The sequence below is a fragment of the Prinia subflava genome, chromosome 14 (genome assembly GCF_021018805.1).
Source record: "Prinia subflava isolate CZ2003 ecotype Zambia chromosome 14, Cam_Psub_1.2, whole genome shotgun sequence".
Classification (NCBI taxonomy): domain Eukaryota; kingdom Metazoa; phylum Chordata; class Aves; order Passeriformes; family Cisticolidae; genus Prinia; species Prinia subflava.
Window position 1 is genome coordinate 4,082,015 of NC_086260.1, and position 23,662 is coordinate 4,105,676.

At 42.2% G+C, this 23,662-nt stretch overlaps 1 long non-coding RNA gene across 4 annotated transcripts; it reads left to right on the top strand.

Annotated features, from left to right (window-relative positions):
* Positions 1-5,851: 5,851 nt before the first annotated feature.
* Positions 5,852-17,607, top strand: LOC134558214 (uncharacterized). 4 transcript variants are annotated; one of them, XR_010082315.1, is made up of 4 exons: positions 5,852-8,526; positions 9,723-10,410; positions 13,223-13,432; positions 14,001-17,607. It is a non-coding gene; the product is annotated as an uncharacterized LOC134558214 (long non-coding RNA). The 4 variants fall into 4 exon arrangements; XR_010082316.1 differs by having other exon boundaries at positions 15,102-17,607; XR_010082314.1 differs by lacking the exon at positions 14,001-17,607 and having other exon boundaries at positions 13,223-13,955.
* Positions 17,608-23,662: the final 6,055 nt, after the last annotated feature.

The following is a 23,662-nucleotide window of genomic DNA, read 5'->3' on the forward strand; positions in this document are numbered from 1 at the left end:
CTGTCCTCACAGAATGAGTGAACTCTGCCTTCAGAGCCATTAAATAAACCCTTCACAATCACAGCAAGCATTTCCCCTTGTTTCCAATGTACCAGCTGCACGCAGCAATGTCACCCCAGGTATTTAATTTTTCAGATATTGTCAAACAAAAAGAATTCTACTCTAAAAATAATTACGAACAAATCTATAAATGTATTTAACTTTGGCAGAACTGCAATGAATAGATGTTTCTTAAAAGTGTAGAAGCCATGCCTTCAGACGTTTTCCATGCTGGTTACTGCTGGGTTGGTGAAAATGTCAGGATTTCAGGGAGTCAGAGCTTCATTCTGCACATTGGGAGCACGAGGATGAGCCAAGGATATTCTGCTTTACCTCCACTGCATGATGAAGGAATATTAGCACCTAGCAAGAACACAGCGTGTGCATTACAACCTAAGGATTGGGTTAGGACACATTTCTCCTTTGCTGACAGTATGTCCAGCAATCCCAGTCAGGATTTCTGTCCCAAAGAGTCAAGTCTGAATGAGCTGGGCATCTGCTGCCCAAAGGATTGGAAAAGAGGATTGTGTTTGAACAGCTTTAGGGGAAAAAAAATAAATCTCTGGTGCTGAAAGTCTTGTGGTGCTCTTGGAGAGCTGCAAAACATTGAAAGGTTCTGGGGGTAGAGACAGTCAGCAAAGCAAACAAATAGAAATCATAATTAAATTTGCCCTCACCCTCCCAGTTCAGTGTTGGAGCTTCTGGTGGCTTTTATGTGGTTAAAATCTGACCCAAATCTCCAGGTATGAACACAACATCTTCTTTTCTTGACTGGTACTTCACTGGGCTTGCTGGGAGCACTGGTTACAGCCCTGTACAGTCACTGACCTAGTCTGAATTACCCCAGATCCTGGGAAGAATGGACATCAATCATACAGGACAGTGCAGGGCCTCATTTCCTGCACAGGGGCTGAAACCTTGAAACAATGATGTGCAAAGACACATTCACAGGTGTCCACATCTGCTTCCCAATTTAAACCTTAAACCCTGGTTCCACACGGGCTTTAAGGAAATGATCATCCAAAGAGGAAAGTACAGGGGAAGGCATTAGAGGCAGAGGATCACCTTTTTGTGACACTGCTCTTTCAGGATCATAGCTGCATCTTCAGACACATAATCCTTGATCCTTGTGTGTTAGAGTTATCATGCAGAAAAGTTTGCTCAAATAATAGCATATTGTTGACAACAAACTAGGAGAGCTATTTAAAAAGAAAATACCGTACAATGCGTGCTTAAAAGTGTAAAAAAATTAAAAAAAATAAGAAAAGGAATTGTATTTTAAAAATCAGTATTTATCAATAGTCCTGGCTATAACTGGGGATTCACAGCATGGATGCTGAAAGAATGGAGACAGCATGGTAATGAAAAAAGCGTATCCATCATCAACAATACAATACTTACTGTGACCTAAGGTCAGGTTTGTACAGTTACACCAGATGTTAGATTTCAGCCGTTCTTTGAAATGAAGAAACACAATGGTTACTATTCCTGTAGTGTTGTGGATTTCATTAAACAACACGTTTATCTTTCAGCTTTAAAATGTAGAGCAAGATTAGGATATTCTAACATTTAGGTTTCAGAAAGATCCAGTAAGCATAATATAAAGTAGGGGGGTGGCTCTATAAAAGAATTACTATTTTGAAGGCAGCAGCCAGATCTTTCCTGTGGCAAAACGGAGAGGCAGCAAAGGAAAGGGTGAAAGAAGCAGATGCAGTAAATAGCTCTAATGGTGTGGCTGTTTGTAAATCAGCCCAGGGCAGGGTGTGCGTGGCCCTGGGGATGCCCTGCCCCCTGACACTGCTAGAGCAACCCTGACTCTGAACAGGGCTTGCTCCTCTCTGTGCTTCAGCTTTTTTCCTCTGTTCCTCCTTCTCAACGGATAGCAGAGGAGTGGGGCCATCGTTAGAAGAGCCTGACCTGAAAAGAGGCTGGAATTGCTTAGGGTTTCCTTTGGTCATCCCCTCTGAACTAGACTGCTCCAGCCCTGGCTGTTCCCCTGCCTCTGAGCTCAGCCCACTTCTTCAAATAGGAGACATTCCCTTGCAACATATTCCCTTACTTGCTTTATTTACGGTCCCTTTAGCAGTCACTGTGATTTCATAGAGTTGTATATCTAATTTATTATATATGTATGTATTTATATATAAATACAGTATATGCTACATATATATATATATTTATACACACACATATATATACACATATACGTAGCCTTAAGAAATAACTGCCACTCTGAAATCATATTCTCAGTCATTATTATTAATCAGGAATACTAACACTCTCAGGCTGAACAGAAGAGATAAAAGACAGGCTTGCAGCAGTTACCAAGAAGCCTTTAGATTATCCTCTCCTCTGTCTTCCTCAGCCCAGAACTTTGCATTGTTTATAAACAGCCCCTGTTTTGGACACTGGTAGGGCAGAGGAGCAAGGTCCATGTCCTGAATTATTTCATTAAAAATTAAAGCTTTGTAAAAGTGTACACATTTCATTAACTTCGCATTGCAGGCTTTGCAAATATTCTAAGGGATGCTAATCTCCTGGCTTTAATTAGATTGAAGGTCTCTTGCAAAGGCTATCATTTTAATATAAAATGAACGATCTTTTAAGCTTTGTGAATTAAAAAACAAGAATTCCCATTTTAGATCAACAGTTATACACTGAAAAAAAAGAGGTTTGGATTTTTTGCAAAGTTAAGGTTTTTGCACTACCTACTGTGCAATTGCAGGAGTCAGGCAGTGCATGCATTCTTCACATCTGTCTGGGATAAGCTCACAGAATCATAGACTGGTTTTGGTTGGAAGATTCCTTAAAAGATCATCTTGGTCCAACTCCCTGTCGTGGGCAGGGACAACTTCCACTGTCCCAGGCTGCTCCAAGCCCCAGTGTCCAACCTGGGCCTCCTCACCCTCCCACAGAAGAATTTCTTCCTGATATCAAATCTAAACCTCTTCATTTTGAAGCCATTCCCCCTTTTCCCTACATGCTTTTGTAGATAGGGTATCTCCATCTTTCCTGTAGCCCCTCCAACAGAGAGAGACCCCCACACCCCCCTGTCCTTGACAACACCTCCTTTACACTAATTGCACCCCAAAACTTCCCCTAAATCAGGGCCTTCCTGGCACACTGGCCCTGTCTTTTTTCCTCTAATGACTTTCAGTGCAATATCAAGTGGACTCCCAGAAAACAGCCCAGAGTGACCCAAGAGGAGCAGCTCTGGAGGGGACAGGAGCAGGGCACTGCCTGTGGGACATCACAGGGGTGGTCTGGTTGTGAGTGTGGGACGACTTCTCAGCCCAGCACTGAACTTATCTTCCCTGCCAGGGGCTGCACTGAACTATTTTAAATCTGCAGTTGTCATCTGCCCCTGTTCTCCTGCTATTATCCCCTGCTAGGAGGAGAATTTTTATATTTCTGACCAAGATGCAATCTTCTTTCCCTTATCAAACATAATAGAAAATGCTGTAGTTACAGAATAACAAACTCATCTCCTGGATAAATGTCAATCTATTTTGAAGTGTGGGATCAGCTTGGGAGCTGCCTGTGACAGTGTATCACTTCATGCCGAGGTGGTGCCTCCTCATTTCTGATTTCACTCACCCCCAGTCCCCTGCCTTTGGTACCACATTGCCTTGGGCGTTGCTCCTTTTTTCTCTTCAGCTGGTTCCCCTCTGCATGTCTAATGCTGCCTGCTCCCACCTTAGAAGCTCCAGTTTAGGTAAATGGATTCTCCTGCTTTTGTGCTGTTTCTTTGTCAGATTTCAGCCCTATTTAGTTACTTTCAGCTACATCCAGCTAACCCCAGAATCTGCTTGTACAGCTGTGCTGTTCAGCTTTGTACACTTCACTGCTGGACTTTTGGGCTCATAACAAGCTTCCAAACTAGCTCACTCTGTCTTTTGAGGATTTCTGGATCACATTTTGGAGGTGAACGTATTATTCACCACAGAATCATGGAATGGTTTGGGTTGGAAGTGACCTTAAAGCTCATCTTGTCCCAGCCCCATGGCAGGGACATTTTCTACTAGACTAGGTAGCTCCAAGCCCTGTCCAGCCTGGCCTTGGCCACTGGTTTGGGCAACCTCTACCAGTGTCTCATCACCCTCACAGCAAAAAATTCCTTCCTGATATCTAACCCAAACCTGCCCTTTTTCAGTTTCTTTACAGTCAGACACAGGGCAGGCTGCTCTATGGAATCTGAGTGCAGAGAGAGACTTGCAAAAGCCCCTTTACTTGTACTTGTGGGGAACAGACATCCAAACCCATTGCTGGCATTAGATCCAGCTGGAATAGCAGTTAATTAAATAATGACTTTTTTCCTTTCTTTCAGTTCATCATTCGTACCAGTTGGGCGTACAGACTCTTCAAAACTAAGAGGGCTAAGCTCCAAGTATAAATTTAATTAATCAATAATTATAATTTTTAAACAATCTTGATTTATTAAAAATTGACCTCCAGAAAAAGACCTGACTCCATTAATGTCTGCGCTTAGTTCTCCGCTGCTGAGAGTCTTGCTGGGCAAGTTTCCTTTAAGAGCACAAAGTCCTCAATTTCATTTCTCCAGTTCCCTAATTTTGATTCAGAGCCACATCTTTGTTTAAAGGTTTATGTAGATAAACCTCAATTTTGTCAATCTCAATTTTGTATAAGAAGTAGGATCAACTTCTAATTTCCAATGTTAAATCCTGCGCTCTACTTTCCACTGCAATATTCTCGAGATGACTATTCCAGGTTAGATCCCATGCTGGGTTCAACACTTAGAATAAACTAAAGTAACAGTAACTTCATTTACTCATTAAGAACATGGGTTTGCTCTGAAACTACCTGATCTGCAGTGAGCTTTCAAAGTTCAGGATAAGATATGCAGCCATGTCATGGATAATAACAATGACATTGGGGACTGTCCAAAACATAAATTCTCTGCTTTCCTATTGCTTAAGGACACAGAGAATACAAGCAATATTTTGTGATAGCCTGTATATGAAACAGATATGAAAAACCTTCTCGGGGAGTGCCCAGCTGCTTGATAATGGGATGTTGTTTCAAGCACCCAGTGAGAGGTGAGAACTTATTGGCCAGCCTATTTTCTTCAGTAGAGAATCTATTGTAAGCATTCCTGGGTCTGCTGTTACATGCACTACCCAAACATCAGCAGGGGATCAGCACAGGGGCTTGAGGCTGCCAGGATGCTGCACTTTTCTCCTGAGAGCACCAATCCATGGGGGTGCAACTGAGCTCTAGAGAGTTCTGGCTGTAGGAAAACCTTCTCCAACCTCACCTCTGCTGCAGACACCCAGTAACCACGAGCACAGCATTCCCCTTCCTCTCAGAGCAGTGCCAGAGGACACGTGCATGAGCACAGCAGGTATTTGAGTGTTAAGGGTGTGAGAAATGGTCATACTGGAGTAAAACCAAAGTCCACAGAGAGGATTAACCTGTTTGGTGGGGTTTGGTGCCTAGGAGAAGAAGACAAGGTGCCCAGAAAACACAGCACCCACTGCCAGCCAGCCAAGGTTAGCTCCCCTCCACAACATCTCACTCTTCACGTGTCAGATTGACCTAAAAATCCCTTTTCCTGTACGTGCTCTGACAGGTGCTGTATTTGAACAAATGTTAATAGACAGCATATTAACTCTGACGGCTTCAGATCACCGAGGTATGTGTCTGAGTTTGCATCTCCTGGATAAACATTCCTGACTCTCATCTGCTTTGATCAGTATCACTCACTCTGTGATCCCTGCTCTTCCCCAGCGTCGTGACAAATTTTTGGTTCCGTGTCAACATCAATGTCTCAGTGGCTGTAATCATGGTTGAGATGGGCCTCTTCATCTCAGTATCACATCCTGCTGGTTCAGAATTGATCTGAGAGTGCTCTGAAAGTTTTCTGAGCATCTCATTGCCAGGGATTTTTATGATCTGCAAGGTGCAGGCACATTTCTACTACCACAGTACAGAATGGAGGCAGAGAGAGCCACAGCACGCTCAGACTCTTTCCTCCTCATATTTCATTTCAAAATCTCTCTCGTTTAACCACTGGGCTGGAAAGGAGGAAGGTTTGTGACATTTTTCAGGCCCAGGTAAGACAGCAGAAAAAATTCATTACAGAATTACAGAATCATCAAGGCTAAAAGAGACCTACGAGGTCATCTAATCCAGCTGTCAGCCTCATACTACCATAATCACTCTGATATCATATCCTAAACCACATAATTCTAAACAAGGAGAATTCCCAATGAACAGTGTTGGCATTACACTTTTTACAGGACTCAGCATCTGACACATATTCAATGGGACTGTTGTGTCTCTTGTGTTTCTGCTACTTTTTTCCCCATATTTTCTTCTTTAAAAGTATTAGAATACGTATTTGGAAACAGACCCATAGCTTAGCTCCATTGGCTTCAATAAAGCTGTGCTTATTTCTACCATGTAAAATTCTGCCTTTAAATTTCAGAGGATATAAGAAAATGCCCTAAAAGAGCTCTAGACTGTACAGTCCACTGATTCTCCTCCGTCTTCAATTCCCTTTGCCCCAAGCTATTACCTCAATCTAATTTTTATTTTCCTTTCCCTAGTGACTGGTTTACATCTCAAGTACTTAGAACAAAGAGTATTGTTTTGATCTGTGCTTAAGGCAGCATGTTCTGGAAGTCACTTGCATCATAGTTAGCATTCTGTCTTTTTTTTTTTTTAAATAAAGACAATTCTTACCTGTTACAACACTACAGAGAGCCTTTTTTTTTTTTTTTTTATAGACACAATAGCAACATGCAAATATTCTAGTTGTTAGAACATGCAACCTAAAAACTAGGCTCATTTTCAAACCACATGCTCCAATTAATAAATAAAGTCTATTAGTACTGACCTATTGATCAAGCATAAGAATCAGGGATTCCAGCATCATCTCTTTGTCTGCAGGCTGCTACCTCCACCAGTCCTTATAAGTTAACATTTGAATTGGAATTAGCCCTTGTAATTACATTTATATTAATAGAATTAGAAGGCAAACGCTCTTCTGAGTTTTATCTTTGAGTGATAAACTGAATTCTCACTTCAATCTATTGCGCTTGCACAGAGATTTACTGTATGTGAACCTCACAGTAATTTTGAGATTGAAACTTGGGCAATTCTAGGGACAGACAAGATCAAGAGACAGGTTTGTCTGTTCTCAGGTGGCTGTACCCCACAAAGCTTTTCCTTTTCCAAACCCTTATTGGTTGTTCTTAGCAGCCCTTTCTGTAACCCAGTCCTTGCATCAACTGCTTAGTGTGTACAGAAATGTTTATATCCCTTGAGCTCCAGCTTCCTTTAGTTTCTCTTCATTTCCCTTTCTTAGAGCCTGTCCATTTGTTCTTGTATTTGACACTAGTTTTCTGACATCTCTCCTAGCTATTCCCCTTAGAATCATGTATAAAATAATGATGTCCACCCTGAGCTTTCCTCTCTTCAAAAAGCACTGACCTAGTTTCTCTGCTTTTACAGTAGAAGTTCTCCAGTCCCATGTCAACGAGGTTGCCCTGACATATCTTAGCTCTGATAGTTATCTCTCTTTTAATAATGGCATCCTGAATGGGGATTATTTCCTCTAAATGCATCTTCATCTGTTCCCTGTAGACTATTTCCTTTTGAGTTACTTCTGATTGATCTGTTTTTGGTGGTAGGGCTACGCAAAGATAGCTCTGATCTTTCTATCCAGGGCCTGACCACAGGTGATGATTCCTGTGGACTTTGGCCAGAATTGGAGCCTTTGATAATATATTCCCCAAACCCGTATAAAACACAATGAAAAAAGCCATAGTTTAAATTGCTCTTTCTTATTATTAATGGAGCAGATCCTCAGCAAGAGTAGTGGGTCACTTAAGTCCTTGGATGTGTGCAGAGATGACAATATTGCCTAGTAGTTACAGAATTGTTATTTTTGTACGGCACCACTCACTTATTTTCCTTCTTTTGCACTACATTCTTTCTTTTCATTATGTCCAAACTAACCCTTTTTCCTAAGGACCTGACCCTCCATCATCAAAGTGAGGGGGAGATTTCACCTAGGCTTCTGCAGGAACATCATGAAGGCCTGGCTTTTACTTTGGGTAAGTTTTTAGCATGCTTTGTTTTCTCTCTTTATTTTCAAATTCACTGCCCACTCCCTTTCATTCCTCTACCCCACTTATTTTTTATATTTATGCTCCATTTTTTTTTTTTAACCTTCCTCATTGACCTCTGACTGACAAAGTGCTCACGGGTTGCAGAAACTTCCCCTCGTCACTCACTGTGATGCTGCTGCAGGAACTGGAGCCACTCTGCTGTCCCTGCAGCCTGGCAGCCTTTGGCTACAGCTGCCTGCCTTTGGATGGATGTTTGGCATGGTCCCACCACACGATGCTGAAGCAGGAACTCCAGTGCCTTGGGTCTCTTCAGGGTCTGCCTGCTGATCTGAGCTGGGATGGGCTGTATGTGAGACTGCTCTGGTTTATGTTTTTGAGCTATCCAGAACGGGTAAGCAATTTTCCTTTCTGATATTTATTGAAGAGTGGAGGTGTCCTCCATCACCTGCCTTACCTCAGCCTCAGAATATCTCCTTGCACCAGCTGGTTGCTGTGTAAGGACCATTTCTACTGTGCTGTTTGGGAGAAATGAAGCTGACTTCTATACAGTTTGTCTAATTTTGTGTGGCAAAAAGCAACAGCAACATTTGCTAATTCTGTTTGTACTGGTTGCTCCCTGCAGCAGGGGCCATCCTGCCTGGCTGGGGAGAGGGTGTTGTTTTGCAGAGTGTTAGCTTCCATCACTTGGGATTTGATATTTTTCGCAAGTGGGTGCAATCTTGATTTATACTGATGTCCCCTGGTTTTTTTCCCCTCCCTAAGAATAGAATGTGTCTATCTACCAAAAAATGTGCAGCTGGTTGAGTAGTTCTTCCGAGTGCTTTCTGTGGAATGAAGGCAGACCAAAATGGTAAAGACATAAATAATTGATTCTGTCCCACTGAAACCCCTGGACTTGTTCCCCAAGCCTGTCTTTCATGTAGATATATTATCTCACTGAGAATTTCTTGTCAAACTATGTTAAGTAAATAAGAGAGGTGAAATATCAGCAACAAAGCTAACAAATGGAGCCGAATGCTCCACTTGAAAGAACAGATCTAGCTGTTTACCATGCTAATCTGAAATGAAATGAAAATGTATGTTTTTCATCTTTTCAGACAACGATCTTCAAATACAGGTAGCTAAGGTCTTTAACAACACAGATTTACTTTTTTTTTTCAAGAAAAACCCTATTGTGGAGGTATTTTATGTGTCTGTGTGCCTGGATCAGTGTAGAAACTGAAAAATCTATTATGTTGATAGTCTTACCAGACTGAGCCTTTTATCATAATAAATTTATGGTTCAATTTGCCTGTTTTATACATACCCACCTTACTTGCTGATGCTGGGAAGGGGATGCAGACACTTCCCCATGCTCTGAGGTTTATACTCCCTTTGCCATACTTCTCATGGCTGCTCCAAGTCTGTTCCAGTGCTATCCTCACGACTCCACTCTGTGAATCCCTTATGAAATCTTGTGAGCAGCCAAGCCAGCTAGTTATTAGCAGCTAGTTATCAGTGGCATCTAACATTCGTTGAGTTCCAGTTAGTAATTTTCTGATATTTGGGGAGCCAGAGACTAACTGGGTGTTATTCTTTGCTTTGCAGGGATTAAGCTCTCTTTGCAGCCCGGTCCCAGCAGCTTTCCGGAGGGAACATCCTCCCCAGACAGGCTGCACGCTGCTAATTACAGGGGAAATCCTGGCAGCGTCAGAGTCGGTGCCAAAACCTCCCTGATTGCGGCGATGCCGGGATCTCACCAGATGTCTGGATTGTTTATCCATCTGGGGGTTTCTTGCCCGGGCTGTTTGCTGGCTGGCCTTGACCTTCCTGGGGAGCCAGGGCTCCTCTTCCACCCCCGCAGGAGAAGGGCTGCCTCTGACGCAGCCCCGGCCCCCAGCCCCATCCCTGCCTGACACATCCTTGGCGTTCTCAGCGCTGCAGCCAGAGAGGAAGAGAAGTGTCTCATCCGGCTGTGGCTGTCCTTGCCTTTCCGCTGCTGTCACCCAGACCTGGCACTGGGCTCCCCAGAGACCATCTGCCTCCAGCTCCCGAGGGAGCGCTGCTCCACGGAGAGCCCAGACACACAGACCTGCGTGGAGAAGATGGTGTGAGCCCCAAGGAGCCTAGCTGCTAAGGAGAGACAGGAATATGCAAGTAATTTAATTTCTCATGCAAAACTCTGCTAGGAACTACTAGACTTTCCAAAAATGTATTCCAAAGAAATGCAGAGATAGATTCCCGACCGGCATTAATCAGTGCTGATTAAGTCATGGAGCTACCCAATTTCTGCCTGGTGAGTACTTTTCCTGTCATTGATTTATTGCCTTCCTTAGAAAAATAAGACCTGGGAAATAAAGAGTTCAAGTAAATTTGCTCAGTTACCCAGCCAACTGTTGACTGTGGTACCAGGGATAATAAATGTTCAGGGGAAATTCCTTGTGCACATTCATGCACCGAGGCCAAGAGCCGAGGTGTGCTTTGGGCACTCCAGACCCTCCAGAAGTTGGAGGACACACAGCAACACATTCAGGACCTGGGGAGAGCAAGAAGAAGATGGGAGCAGGATGACCAAGCTCCACAGCTGATGGCAGGTGCCTGCAGACAGCCCAGTGCACCCCTTCCCTCCTTGGGGAAGAGGGAAATGTGCTTTTCCTCAGCCTGCCATGAGAATGGCTGTGCTCATGGGTGAGATCCAACACTTGCTACCAGTATTCCTGTTGGTACCTGGCCACCAGGTGCTGTTTCTTTCCTCATATTTATAACAAAACTCCTCAGTGTGTATGAATTCAGGCTTGCTGGCCTGGGCTGTGTGGGGGTTATTGTTTTCCTGCAGACACATGGCATTATGGTTAAGTCACAGGATATGCTAACACCACCATCTGGATTTGTTTTTCAAATGACACCACATTATTTGTTAAATACTCTCTACCCATCTTCTTTAAGACATTTTAAGGATAATTCTGCAGAGGTGTACACGGCACAATTTTTATCAGCTTTATTTGTTTGACTCACCTGTTTGCCTCCAGCTCTATTTAGAGCATTTGTTGCATATTTTCATTAACCTGATATGACAAACCACTTTCATAAATGTATGAACTACACAGCACGAAGAGTACAGCTGCAGGAGGCCACCTGCTAGGGACAACACATGGGACTGTCCAAACAGCACAAATGTTTTGATTTGGGGGTGTCTGTTTTATGAAATTACCAATGGATCTGAGCCTTGCAGGAGCTTGTCACTTGGAGAACACATTAGACCCTTTAAAAGATGTATATCACACATTCCTGAGCAGTTACTAACACTTCAGAACAGAATTTAAGACATGGTTAGCAAATCCATCCATTTGCTATAGTAATTTCCCAAGCATAAGAAGGACCTGTGGTTTCATATGATGGAACAAAGTGAGATAGCTCTACAAGACACAGTTAAATTGCAAGGAAAGGATTTCTTCACACATGGATTTAAACATTGTCTCCCTCTTGCCTGTCAAAGGCACACAGACCCTTTGTTTCCCATCCTATGACTCAGCTCAGGGTGAAAGTCCCTTGGTGTGCTGTAATCCTGCTTTCACAGGGCCACAAGAGGAGCACTTAGAGCTCCATTACCCAAACTGTGCACACACTGACCATACATTTGCTGCATCAGGTGTTTAATGAAAGCTGCCTTGGTACAAACATGAGCCTATTTACTCGCCAGTGGCTCCTGTCACCAACCTCATTTAGTGACAATGAACAAGAAATCTATTATTATTTTTTCCCTCTAAACCCGAATATTTACATATTTCAGCCCTGAGGCTCAGCCCACCCCACCCTTTACTCCAGATCTTCGCCTCTGCACCGCTGCACTAAATAAATTAACAAGTTATCAACAAGACTGCCAGGCCACTATGGGCTCCCCATTACTGAGGCTGTCATTGCCACTCAGGGCTCTGCTGGAACGTGACAACTTCACAGCAGAAGGTCACTCCCCCCAGTCACCCTCTCACTGCTGCTTGGAGGCAACTTTACTGAGAAATGATTTGTTTTGGTAGAATCAGAGGCACATTTGTTAGTTAATTCATTCTGTAAAACTCAAATGAGATGAAAAACAAGCATAGATCTGACAAATGGCATTTAATTATGTCTAAGCCTAAAATTCATAATACATATTTATGCTGCCCTAAGTCATTTGCAGCCAAGGTCCCTTTTATTCTCATAACTGAGTCTTTTTGCTGATATGGGAAGAGGGTGCTGGTGATGGGTTACTCCATGTTCTTTCACTACTTTGTGCCATCCCCTGCTCTGAATAGGCCATGGGCTTTCCCCAGGTTTACAGTGCAGTTGTCTAGGTCTTATTATTCCAAAGCCTGTGCTATTTCAAAGAACTTGTGGTGCCCTATACTTCTATCTTAAAAGATGAAAATTTCTAATTTCTAATTTCTGACCACATCTTGTCTTTGACTTCTTTGTAGATAAGCATTTGGGGCTTTGGGTGTTGGAAGATAAAGGACTAGGACTGCACTAGAACTGTGTCCCTGTCCCTACAGCCTGCCACTGTCAGGAAAAGCTGTTTACTGGAAGATACCAGGACTAGGACTGCACTAGGACTCTGTCCCTGTCCCTACAGCCACTGTCAGGAAAAGCTGTTTACTGCAGTGGAGGTGGAGCTGCCTCTACACTGATACAGGGAGCTGGGGTTAGCACAAGACAAGTAAAACCACATTGCACTGATGGTGCAGAGGTTTGAGAGAATGTGCAAAGCACAGGCTCCTGGGAAATGGACATTGTCACATGTGGCTCATTAGCACACTGGAACTCTGACCTAGCAAATATTTACATGCACTGAAGTGCACATTTTAAAGGGCTAAATATACACCTGCTCCCCGCTTCAGCTGCCAGACATCTCTAGACTCTGCGTTTGGTGCAAATGTCTTTGACTCAAGAACATATGCTGCAGTTTTGCTGAAGATGTAGGTGTATTTTTATAATGGTTTGGTGCTGTTATTGTAAAAGTAATGTATTTTTTTTTGAATCCTTCTTTCAACATGTCATAGAGTATCCAGCCGGCATCCTGAGCAATGTTTGACTGGAGAGAATTAGGATTTTGTTCTTGTTCCCCTCTCCAGCTTCCTTTCCTCTCTGCAGAGCCAGGTACATTGGAAATACTGCCTGAGGTCAGCAAGAGGCTCCTCCTCCCCTGCAGTGAGCTCCCACTCCAGCCTGAGCATCCCTTTCTGTGGACCACCTCCACCACGAGACAGCAACCCCAAAGAGCTTCACCTGATCTCCCAAATGGGGCTCTCTGGGGACAATCAGCCCTGGCATCTCAGGAAAAGGTGATTTCACCTGCCTGGCTGCCATTCCAGCCCTGCCTCTCCTGCCGTGGGACTGCCAGCCTGGGAGCACTTTTCCCCCTCACGGACATCACTGCTCTGCTGAGCCACCGCAGCCACCTCCTCCTCCTCCCTCCCCTCCCTTGGCACGCTGCCACCCAAACCCCCTGGGGAGCTTCAGGGCTTTTTGTTCTCTGGTGGGAAATTTCATGTGACCCTTTCAAGTGGGACAAGAACAGATATTAGATTTGTTGACGATGGAGTGCTTTTATCTGAATTCAACAAAAGAGGTACAATGAAAAGATTGCAGCTGTTGAGCAGAAGCACCGCACCTATTGCAGAGTTCAGATGTGTTTACAAGTGGCACATCAGTGAAGGCTCTCCTCACCCTTGCACATGTACTCCTCCTTCCACGGAAAGCTTGTTAATCTTTCCCTGAGCCAGAGCTCTGCCTGCTCTACATACCCTTGGGAAAATGTGGTGTTTGACTGTCTTGCCAGATCTTGCAATGATAGAACTGCTATTAGCAGGTAAAAACTACATCAAGGTGTTTTATTTTTCTGTCTTATAGGTCTCCTTGATGCAGGATGGAGCAGCAAGTTAGAACACCAAGTACCTCAGGCTGTAATTAAATTCTAAGATCACCACTGCCCTAGTGAATAGACACTATTTTATACACATATTTAGAAAGATAAATAAATAAACAGGTAGACAGAAAAACAGAAAAAGAAGATCATAGATGGAGAGATAGGTAGATTAGAAATAGAATTAAATTTGCACTTATTTTCCTGTGTGATGAAATCACACAGTGACTAAAAAACTATTTTCTAAAATTTAAGGTAAAAAATTAACTCTGTCAAGAAGCAAGGAACTCAGTCTTGGCAATGGAAATTGCAAAGAACCCCAAATCCCACATAACAGTTATCTGACATCATACAGCAACTGCACATGGTAGTAATGGCAATGGGGCCCCTATTAACTAGAGAAAACCCTGATGAAATCAGTCAATCCTGCAAAAATAGCAAGTGCTAGCCCTCATGCCAATGAACCAAGCACATGGCAGCATGACTGGAAAGGACCAGCAAATGCTTTGCAAGCTCACCAAGGTGGCCCAGGCACTGGGTCAAGAGTCTGAGCTAAGAGCTAAAGAGAGCATGACCATCCCTGAATTCCTGCCCTGTGGCAGTGCCCAGCACAGCTGGAGAGTGCCAGAGCCTCACAAGGCAGCTTTAACTGCTGCCAGTTGGACTTTCCTTAGGAACACTCTCAGAGTCCAGTCCTCTGGAGCACAGTTTGTGTTGGCTTCCCTCTCCCCAAGGCCCTGACTCAGGAAATGGAGCAGGCACCAGGCAGGCTCCACACACACACTGGGTGTCTGCAGAGAAACATGGAGCTTCTGGGCACAGGGAGCTTCCCTGGCTCCTTTTGGAAGCCTTGCATTCATTTACAAAGTCATAATTACACTGGACAAGCAACAACCATTAGGGTTAACTAATAATTTGTTCCTATCACCTTGTCCTTTTGTAAAGTCTAACAAACTTAATTTACATCCTTACATATCCAAGCAACAGATTTCTACTTAGAGTAAACCATGGTTTCTACCTTCTAAGCAACAAGAACACGTGCATTACTTGATTTAGGGGTTTTTTGCTAATCCTAGATTATCTTCCAGGTCTTGAGAGCTGTTACAAAATTCAGATGAAGACTTCAGAACTCACCCACAAAGCCACTGGTCCCCTGCCTCCAGGACACTAGAGATGCTTTTCTCACCTTCCTGGATTCCACGTGCAGAGCTCCAGGTGCATCACTGTGGCTCTGAGTTTGAGGTGCAGAGCACTTCTGTGGACAAGTGGTGTCATTCAGCAAAGCCTGCAGCAAAACCGTGGAAAGTTTTCATTGACTTCTGCACAATTCAGCATTTGCTTTGCACTGATGAATGAAGCAAATATTCAGCTGATTACTTCATGCAGCTTCTACTCCCAACATTAAACCATTGCTTCATTCTCTATTCCTGTGCCCTTACCAAATAGTAGTAGATTATTTTATGGGATAACCTCATTTTCCTTCCCTTCTTCTGGTGCCTTTCTAAGGCAGACCTGGAGTTGGCAGAACAAAAACCAGGAACAACCAATGAGCTAGACCTCGTTAGAGCAATAAGGGATTTCAGGCTCCTTCCTCATCCCAAGTGGCTTTGGCAGTTTCCTTTTATTCTTTAACATTGTTTGCATTATTTACACAGCTGCTCCATAACTTTTTCTTGTTATATGTTTATTTCTTCCTATTTTTTTTTAATTTTAAGCTTCTCTCTTTAGAATTTAGAGCAGCATATATTTATTTTTACCACTTCAAAAAATAATTTGCTTGTAATTAAACCCACAAATCTAATAGTGCCTAAATGTAAGAGTGACCTGTGTTTATGAGGGGGACACAGGGGCTGGTTTTGAAAGCTGAACCGCATCATTTCACGATCCACAATCAGCTTTTAGGGGTTTTCTATTATTATTATTATTATTACAAGGACCAGGTGTCTGAAAAGGTATCGTTTTTCTCACCAGCTTGTGCTAGATGTTTTAAAAAGGTATTAATGCAGCTGTACAGGTTATAGCTGGGTGTGTGACTGCCCGCTGGATTTACACGCGCAATTACCCCAAGAGCACACAACCCTCCGAGACTCACACATGCAAAAAGCCTCTTGGCTGGAAAACTCTTGGCATGGATGCTCCATTTCCATATGCAGTCACACTGAATATGCACATACATTAGGGGCAGGAGCACACATACGTTTTTCAAACTGGAGGCCTTGGTGTGAACCTAAAGAAGAAAAGACAAATGCTGCGGAAAAGGGGTTTAGGTCAAATTCACTGAGCAAGGATGAATCTGCTGGGTTGTACTCATGTCCCTTGTACCAATGTACATCATTTTCTGCAATTAAATATGCAAAAAGCTGTGGATTTTTTTCCTTTATGCCTTTACATCTTTTGAAAAATTATAATCTTTAAATTTCCCTTTCTGATTCTAATAGACGAAAACCAGCCCAATGTAAATTTTTGCCCGAAAGAGACAAATCAACAGAAAAAAAAAAGTGTTTCTGAGTATTAACATGTTTGAAAATCAGGCAACCAAAGACTGTAAACATAGACTTAGGTGTCTGAATTTAGGCACCTATTTTTTAAAACCTTGGCTTTGAAAATAAAGTATCTGAATGTATATAGAAAACATAAATCACCAGTCACTTTTATTACATGTATGTTTATATAAAGACCTTAGAACACATTTTTAAAATGTAAACGTTCCTTAGTATGTTTAACTATGTGTCTAAAGAAGATGTAGGACAGAAAGAAAACAAAATTTGACAAATGTTTCTGATCAATCCTAAAGAAATCAATAGGAATTCACTCACAGCATGATTTCATTTAACTTTCCATGGTAGGAATAGTAACCTGGCTTTCTGTTAAAGCAAAAGCATTCGTACTTCTCAGCGATTTAATTCTCATGTCAACATGTATCAGGCAGGCAGAGAATGGTTTGGAGACTGGGAGGGGAAGGAGGAATGGATGGAAACACAGGGAAATTGTGTGGACTGAGCTGTGTGGTTGGGTGACTTCATTTCACCAAAACTAGTTTTTAATAAAAAACGGAGTTTTCATTGAGATGCATATTTCCCTTCCCCTCTGAAGAGGCAGAAAGTGTCTGTTTCTCAAACCATCTTTTAATGTTTAGTTGAAAAATATCTAACACCCGAGAATTGGAACAGCTTAGTAGGGAAAAGAGAGAAAAGCCATTGAATCCCGAGTACTGCATCAGCTCCTTGGTGGGAGCCACAGCCTGGGGTGTCTGCCATCCCTGCAAACACACACCCCACAACACCCAGGAGCTGGGTATCTCCACCATGCACACTCTCAGTGTGCCACTGCAACACAAAAAGGAGAGGGGACAAGCCCAGACAATGAGAAAATGAAGACAGGCAGCTACAGCTCTTGTGAATGAACTTGGGGTGGTTTTTTTTGGCCAAAAGGGAAGTATTTTGGCCCATAATTCAAATATCACAACAGAGAATTTTGGTTTGGAAATGTCATCAGGTTGGGGTTTTTTTTCCAAAAATCAGACTTGAGTGAAGAAAGCCTCTGCTTTCCACCTTCCCAAGCAAGGCAAAACTATTGGCACTACAAGCTCCTATATTGAACTTGCTTCTACTCCCTTAGCAGACCAGAACCTTGCATGGTGTATGGAAACCAATGGAGCATTCAAACCCAGAGAACATCTGGTTTACAATATTTTCTTCTTGCTTTTTCATGGTTGTGCTCCTGGAAGCACATTTGGGCCCACAAGTGCGGGTGTGCACATATGTCTGTTCTTATTTATTCTAAATATAAACTGTTTTCTGAAAGGGCATTATTCATAGACAGATGAAAGAGCCCTGTCCTTCTCACAAGTCTGGTTCAAAACCTGAAGTTGACACTGGGTGCCATATTGGACTAAAGCAAAGTGTGGAAAGAGTGTTCTCCAAATTCTGAGAGAGTCCTGGTTAGAAAGTTATGGGTGATAAAAGAGATCCCAGCTTTGCTGCTTCATTGAATCCCCAGTTATATATATAAAGCAGATGTCATCTTTGCAATATGCAACGTGTAGGCTAAGAAGTTCTATCAGCCAGTGACATCTGAGAGTGACATTGCTTTGAAATGCCCCTTTCTATCTGGGCACACACAAAACGATGTGTGCTCACACACACAGAGTCTATGTGGCTTAAACACAAAGTTTAATTATGATTTTTTTCCATCAGGAGCCAGATTTGACTGACCATAGAATTCATACAAAAAGAGACAGAAAAATGTTTTACTTTCAGGCTGAGCTGGTGAGTGAGTCTGCAAACGGAAACATCACAAAATCCAGTTTCAGTCCAACAAGCTGAAGAGGCCCTATTATTATGATCTTTATTTTCATTATTTTTGTGGGCAAGGTATGAAGCAAAATAGCTGTGTCTGTTTAGCTGCCTGAACAATAGAAAAGTTTATGCAGCTCTTGAGCTGAAATGTTTTTGACAGTTTTCAGTTTTAGTTCTTTTGATTTGGTACAAAATCTGCAAAAATATGATTTTGAAAATCACCAGTTTCATGCTTTATTCCTTTCTCAAAATTAGACTATATTGTCCAACTCCTCTTCACTTACTGTTTCTGAGGGAATCCTAGAAAATAGCTGGGAAGAATCAGTGCTGGGCTGTTGCTTAGAAACTGCCTGGGTTTCTATAATATTGCCTGATGTAATAGTTATATTGCCCACTTGCATCTGTTAACAAGCAATACAACAGAATCCACAGGTACCAATAAAGAAACTAACCTGGAATTCATTACTTTCCTTGAAAATTCATCAGTGTATTTTCTAGCTGGGCAAAATGTTTTTCTCAGGTGCTAATTAATAAAATAGGAGATGTATTGCCTCTACATGTATCTATTTTATTTAGTTTTATTTATTTTGCCCCAGGGAAAAGATGTTGTTAAGAATGTAGTGTGTTAGTATAATTACAATTTTGCAATGCCATAGAAAGGTAAGAGGTATGAGCTGTGGTTCTTGGGATTTTCTTCACTGAGAGCTTTAGTGTGGCAATATGATTGTTCTTTTAATGTGTTTTAAGGACAAGTAATGTGGGTGCCTTTGTAAAATTAGTAGGAGAGGGCTTTTCTGATGAGTGCTTTTAGTAGACTCTCAGCAAAGCCCAACCAACAGATGAACTGTCTTACCTTAGTAGTGTCAGCATTCCCAAATCTAGAGGTGTAAAAAGAGCAGATCCAATGATGAGAGCAATGAGATGGATTCCACAGCCACTCACGTGAAAATGATGTACGTCTATATTTAAAAAAAAAAAAAAAAAAAAATCAACTTTTAAGGTAAAATAATGAAAGTTTCTGTCTGTATGATTTTTCCAACAAAAGCCAAGATGCAAACTCACACAGTTGCTGATGCTGGGGTAGAAGGAACACACCTGAAAGTTAAATGAACTGGCAACAATTTTGCAGCCCAAGACCCAGCAGCTCATTTCTCACCTGGGTGTGACCCAAAGCCCAGCACAGGCACTGGATACTCACCTGTCCAGTGCTCTGAACAGTCCTACGGCCCTGCCAAGTAAGAAATATGTTTCACTTGTGTACACTGTCCTTAGAGCACACACTCACTCCTCTCAGGGAGTTCCACGCTGCTGTGGATACAGCTCCTTTTGGAGGCTCCTGACTGGAGCACATTTACCAGCCCACCCCCAGCAACTGGCTTCCTGCATTTAGAGGAGACATAATAAAATTATTGCAGCCCAACCCTCAGTTATTAAGCGTGGGGGAAAGCAGAGGAAGAGTTGCATGGAAGAGGAGACTCCGTGCTTTTTGTAAGTAAATCTTACTCATGGGAGCGCGGCTACCACTTAGATGGATTACACTTGGCTGTATCTGGGGGCCTAGATTTGTGAGGGAAAACAGTTTAAACTCCTGGTTTGCCATTCCACTTGTTCTCAGCAGGCAGAGAACACAATTCCTCTGTGTTGGAGCACAGCAAAAGCTGAGGTTGTTCAGCGACAACAAACGCGGGGGCGGATGCTCATCGCCAGGCGTGGGGATTTGGGAATGCAACTCACATAAATGTTAATGGGAGTTACACGCCTAAATCCCTGCCCTTCAACATGATAATACATAATATACCCCTTAATTTTTAATTCACCAGGGTCTCAATTTTAAAGCATTTTCATATAGTTTGTCCTAATTATAATCATTTTTAATGACAGCTTAAAAATTTCACATGACTGTCTTATCACATACGGTACTTAATTTCTCAAGTGAACAGTTTCCATGTGGTGTATTCTGGGAATTTTGAGAACTAAAACACTAAGGAAAATACTACTTTGTATAATCAAATGAGATGTTATTATTCCACTATGTTTTATATACACTGGAACAGAGTTTCTCACAGTAATGGTGACCATTTTGAAAAGTACTTAAAACTGAGACAATTTTTTGTTTTGGAACATTACTGGTTTACTTTCAACCTCATGGGCCAGGGCTCTACCTCTCAAGGCCAATATTAAAGTAAATTAGTGGCTAATTACTAGTTAGTGCAGGCTTTGGGGAGGTTTCAGCCTATAAGTAACTTTTCATTTTCTCTAGGATTTGATAAACTGTGAATATACAGCTGTAACATCACTATTTTTATATTAATATATTATCAGCGTTATATGTTATTATCTCATTCTACCACAATATACCTGTATATTATTATACTATTATATGTAGCATATAATGAACATATATGAGCAATATATTAATCTATTAATTATTATATTGACATGCAGCAGGTGAGCACTCACACACTGAACAGGAAAGACAAATGGCCAAGTTTAGAGTACAGCCACACACCCCATATCAGATGTTGGTTTTGCCTTGCCTTCAGCATCTCAATGGGCAGGCAAACCAGTAATTACTGGAGTAACTGGTCCTGCATCACACACAGAGCAGAGGACCACAAGCCCAGCACCCAGAAACATGCCAAGGATCTGCCTCACCATTCCATGTGCCCCAAAAAGTATCCCCATACCAGCTTACTGGAACCCAACCACAACAGCCACACACAGAATTACACCAGAACTGCTGCATGTCTCACTTGAAGCATTTCCCTGCTCTTCAGCCAGGCCTTTTGAGTTCTCTTATTTCAGTTTCTTCAACTAATGGTTTTCTAGTTTGCCTTCATGTTGACTAAACCAAGTCCTGTTTTATTTTTAGCTTTTGCTTTCAGAGGGAGCAATATATTTTTTTACTACTTACAGGTACAGAGAGGGCCACTGCCAGAAAATACATGATAAAATAGCAGGCAAAGATTTCAAAACCCACCTAAGTGACTTAAAAACATAAATGTTATTTTCAAGAGTGATGGAGGGTACTTTAGAAACAAAGTACCATATTTAGTAATAGATTTTAAAAAGTAATTACCTACCTATGGAGAGCATGTATGACTTTAAAAAAATTCTCAACAATTATCATTAGTAATTAATAATATTTTAAATGTTTGATTTCAGCTGTGCTCAAGGAGTCATTTGTTTAGTCATGGGAGAAAACACTCCTGTATGCCCTCAGGTTACTAGATTTCTTTGGACATCCTCATTCTGAACAATTTAGGAGTGCAAATAGGACTTGGACTTTTGTCATGAGACTATTCTTAAAAGTTTTGCCTGAAAACAAGCTTTGTCCTGCAGTTAAATTTTGGATATGTCTACCTTGCTTTCCATTAGTTGGAAAGAAAGGAAGTGGACTTTATCTTAAACCACACAAAAATGTTGGACTGCACTAGAATGTCTACGTCCATGTTTTATATATCCTCTAATTACTGAACAACCATGACTATAGAGGGGAAATAACTTGCCAAATTAGTAGCCTTCAAACTGTCGCTTTTTATAAAGAGTAAATGATAAAAAGAAATGTAGCACTCATTTGTTAGTCATTTTTATGGGTAGCTTTAATCCGTTTTGTGCGTAGACTCCAGTTGTTGGTATTGTTTCCACTAAAAGAAAAATAATTTGGCTGCTGCTGCAACATTTTAAGCTTTCACTGTTACTATAAAAACAATCCCCAGGAGATTTTTTTTTTTAGTCTCCTTGTATTGCTGGTTTGCAAGGACTTAGGAAGTAAAAGTTTAAAACGGCCTGGTAACAGACAAATCACTTTTAAAAGCCAGCATTGTACTGGCCTGGGAGTGCTACAGGAAAAGCTACTTTAAAAAAAAAAAAAAAAAAGGAAAATGCAACAGTACAAAAGCTAAGCAAGCCTAATTATTTTTTAAACAAATATATGGAGGTCATCTAAACTATGAATGCATGAGAGGCCTTTTCCTACATGTGAATTGTCAGATCCATGCTGGATAGGCATCCAGGCAGAGCTCGGCTTTGTAACGCTGCTCCCAGTAGGAAGGCATCTCAGCGTTTGAGTAATGTACTTTAAAACAACAACGTACTTTTTCTGAATGCATTAAGGGTGAAGTTTTCAAACTGGGGTACCTAAAGATAGATCTGTCTTGTGACAGCACAGAGCTATCTCTGGTCAAGAGTTTTGGTGTAGCCTGGGGCTTTTTGGGTAGGTGTGTTAAATAACAGATTTTCAGCGACTGCAGCTAAAACTTTGTGATTTTCTAATTTTGGTGGAGAGGTTTGTCTGCAATGAAAGTGCTGCCTGAGGTCTTCAAAATATTTCAAATAAATAGACAAGGCTTTTCAGTGGAGTACAAGAAAGAGAGAAACAAAGTTCCGCTGGGATTTAAAGAGATTTGGGTGTTCAGCTCCTACAAACTCCCTTGAAAATCCCAATCCTCTTTCGTAAATGACGGCTGAATCTCGACAGATTTGGTGGTTCATTTTGGCTCATTGTCTGCATCCGCTCAGGCTGGAAGCTGGCCCGGGAATTTCGTTAGACCATGAGAAGTTTCCAGGAGAGTTTTCAGCTCTTGGTTCCCAGGTATCTGAGGCTCTGCCACTTCCACTTCCCCCAGCCAGAAAACGCAGAGACGTGCAACCGTTTGCGAAAAAGGCTGGCCAAACCCTTTCTGAATCAAAGGAATATTCATGTTTTGGATCAAAGACTGGGGGAAGGATTTGACTAGCTCCTGCATTCTCTGTCCTCTGCTGCCAATGTCTGGTCCTAAATTATATCCATTGGCCAATGCAGAACATCTTATTGAGGTTATTTTTTAGCATAAGTAAAATAAATAGTATCAGGTTTTGATCCTTAGGAGGAACCATGCAAAACCGTTCTTTAGCATATCTTGTTTTTAAGACTCCAAGTCTCCATTTTCAAATCACTGGGTCTAGAGCCAGGCTCCAAAATACATCTTGACGCACGCAGCCAAGCAATCATCTTCGTACGGAAAACCGCTGAGCACCTGCTGCTGCTCCTCCTGACGCCCTTCTCATGGCAAACTAAGGCACTTCTGCACGGGCCAAGCACCTCCATCTGGCCTCAAAGAACTTTCCAGGACCTAAGAGCAACTGAGGAAGGCTCAGCCCTAGACATCAGTGTGAATGCCTCAGGCTGGGGTGGCTCTGGGAGCTCTTGCTGTGGTCCAGGCACGCAGCTAGCGCTGAACAAAAAGACAATCGCTGTGTCAGAGGGCTCACACTGGATGTGCCAGACTCCACATTACACTCTCAAAAGGCTAAAACAACGCTCCAGCAATTAGCACGTGTAAAGCCCTCAGCTATTTATATCCTAGGAA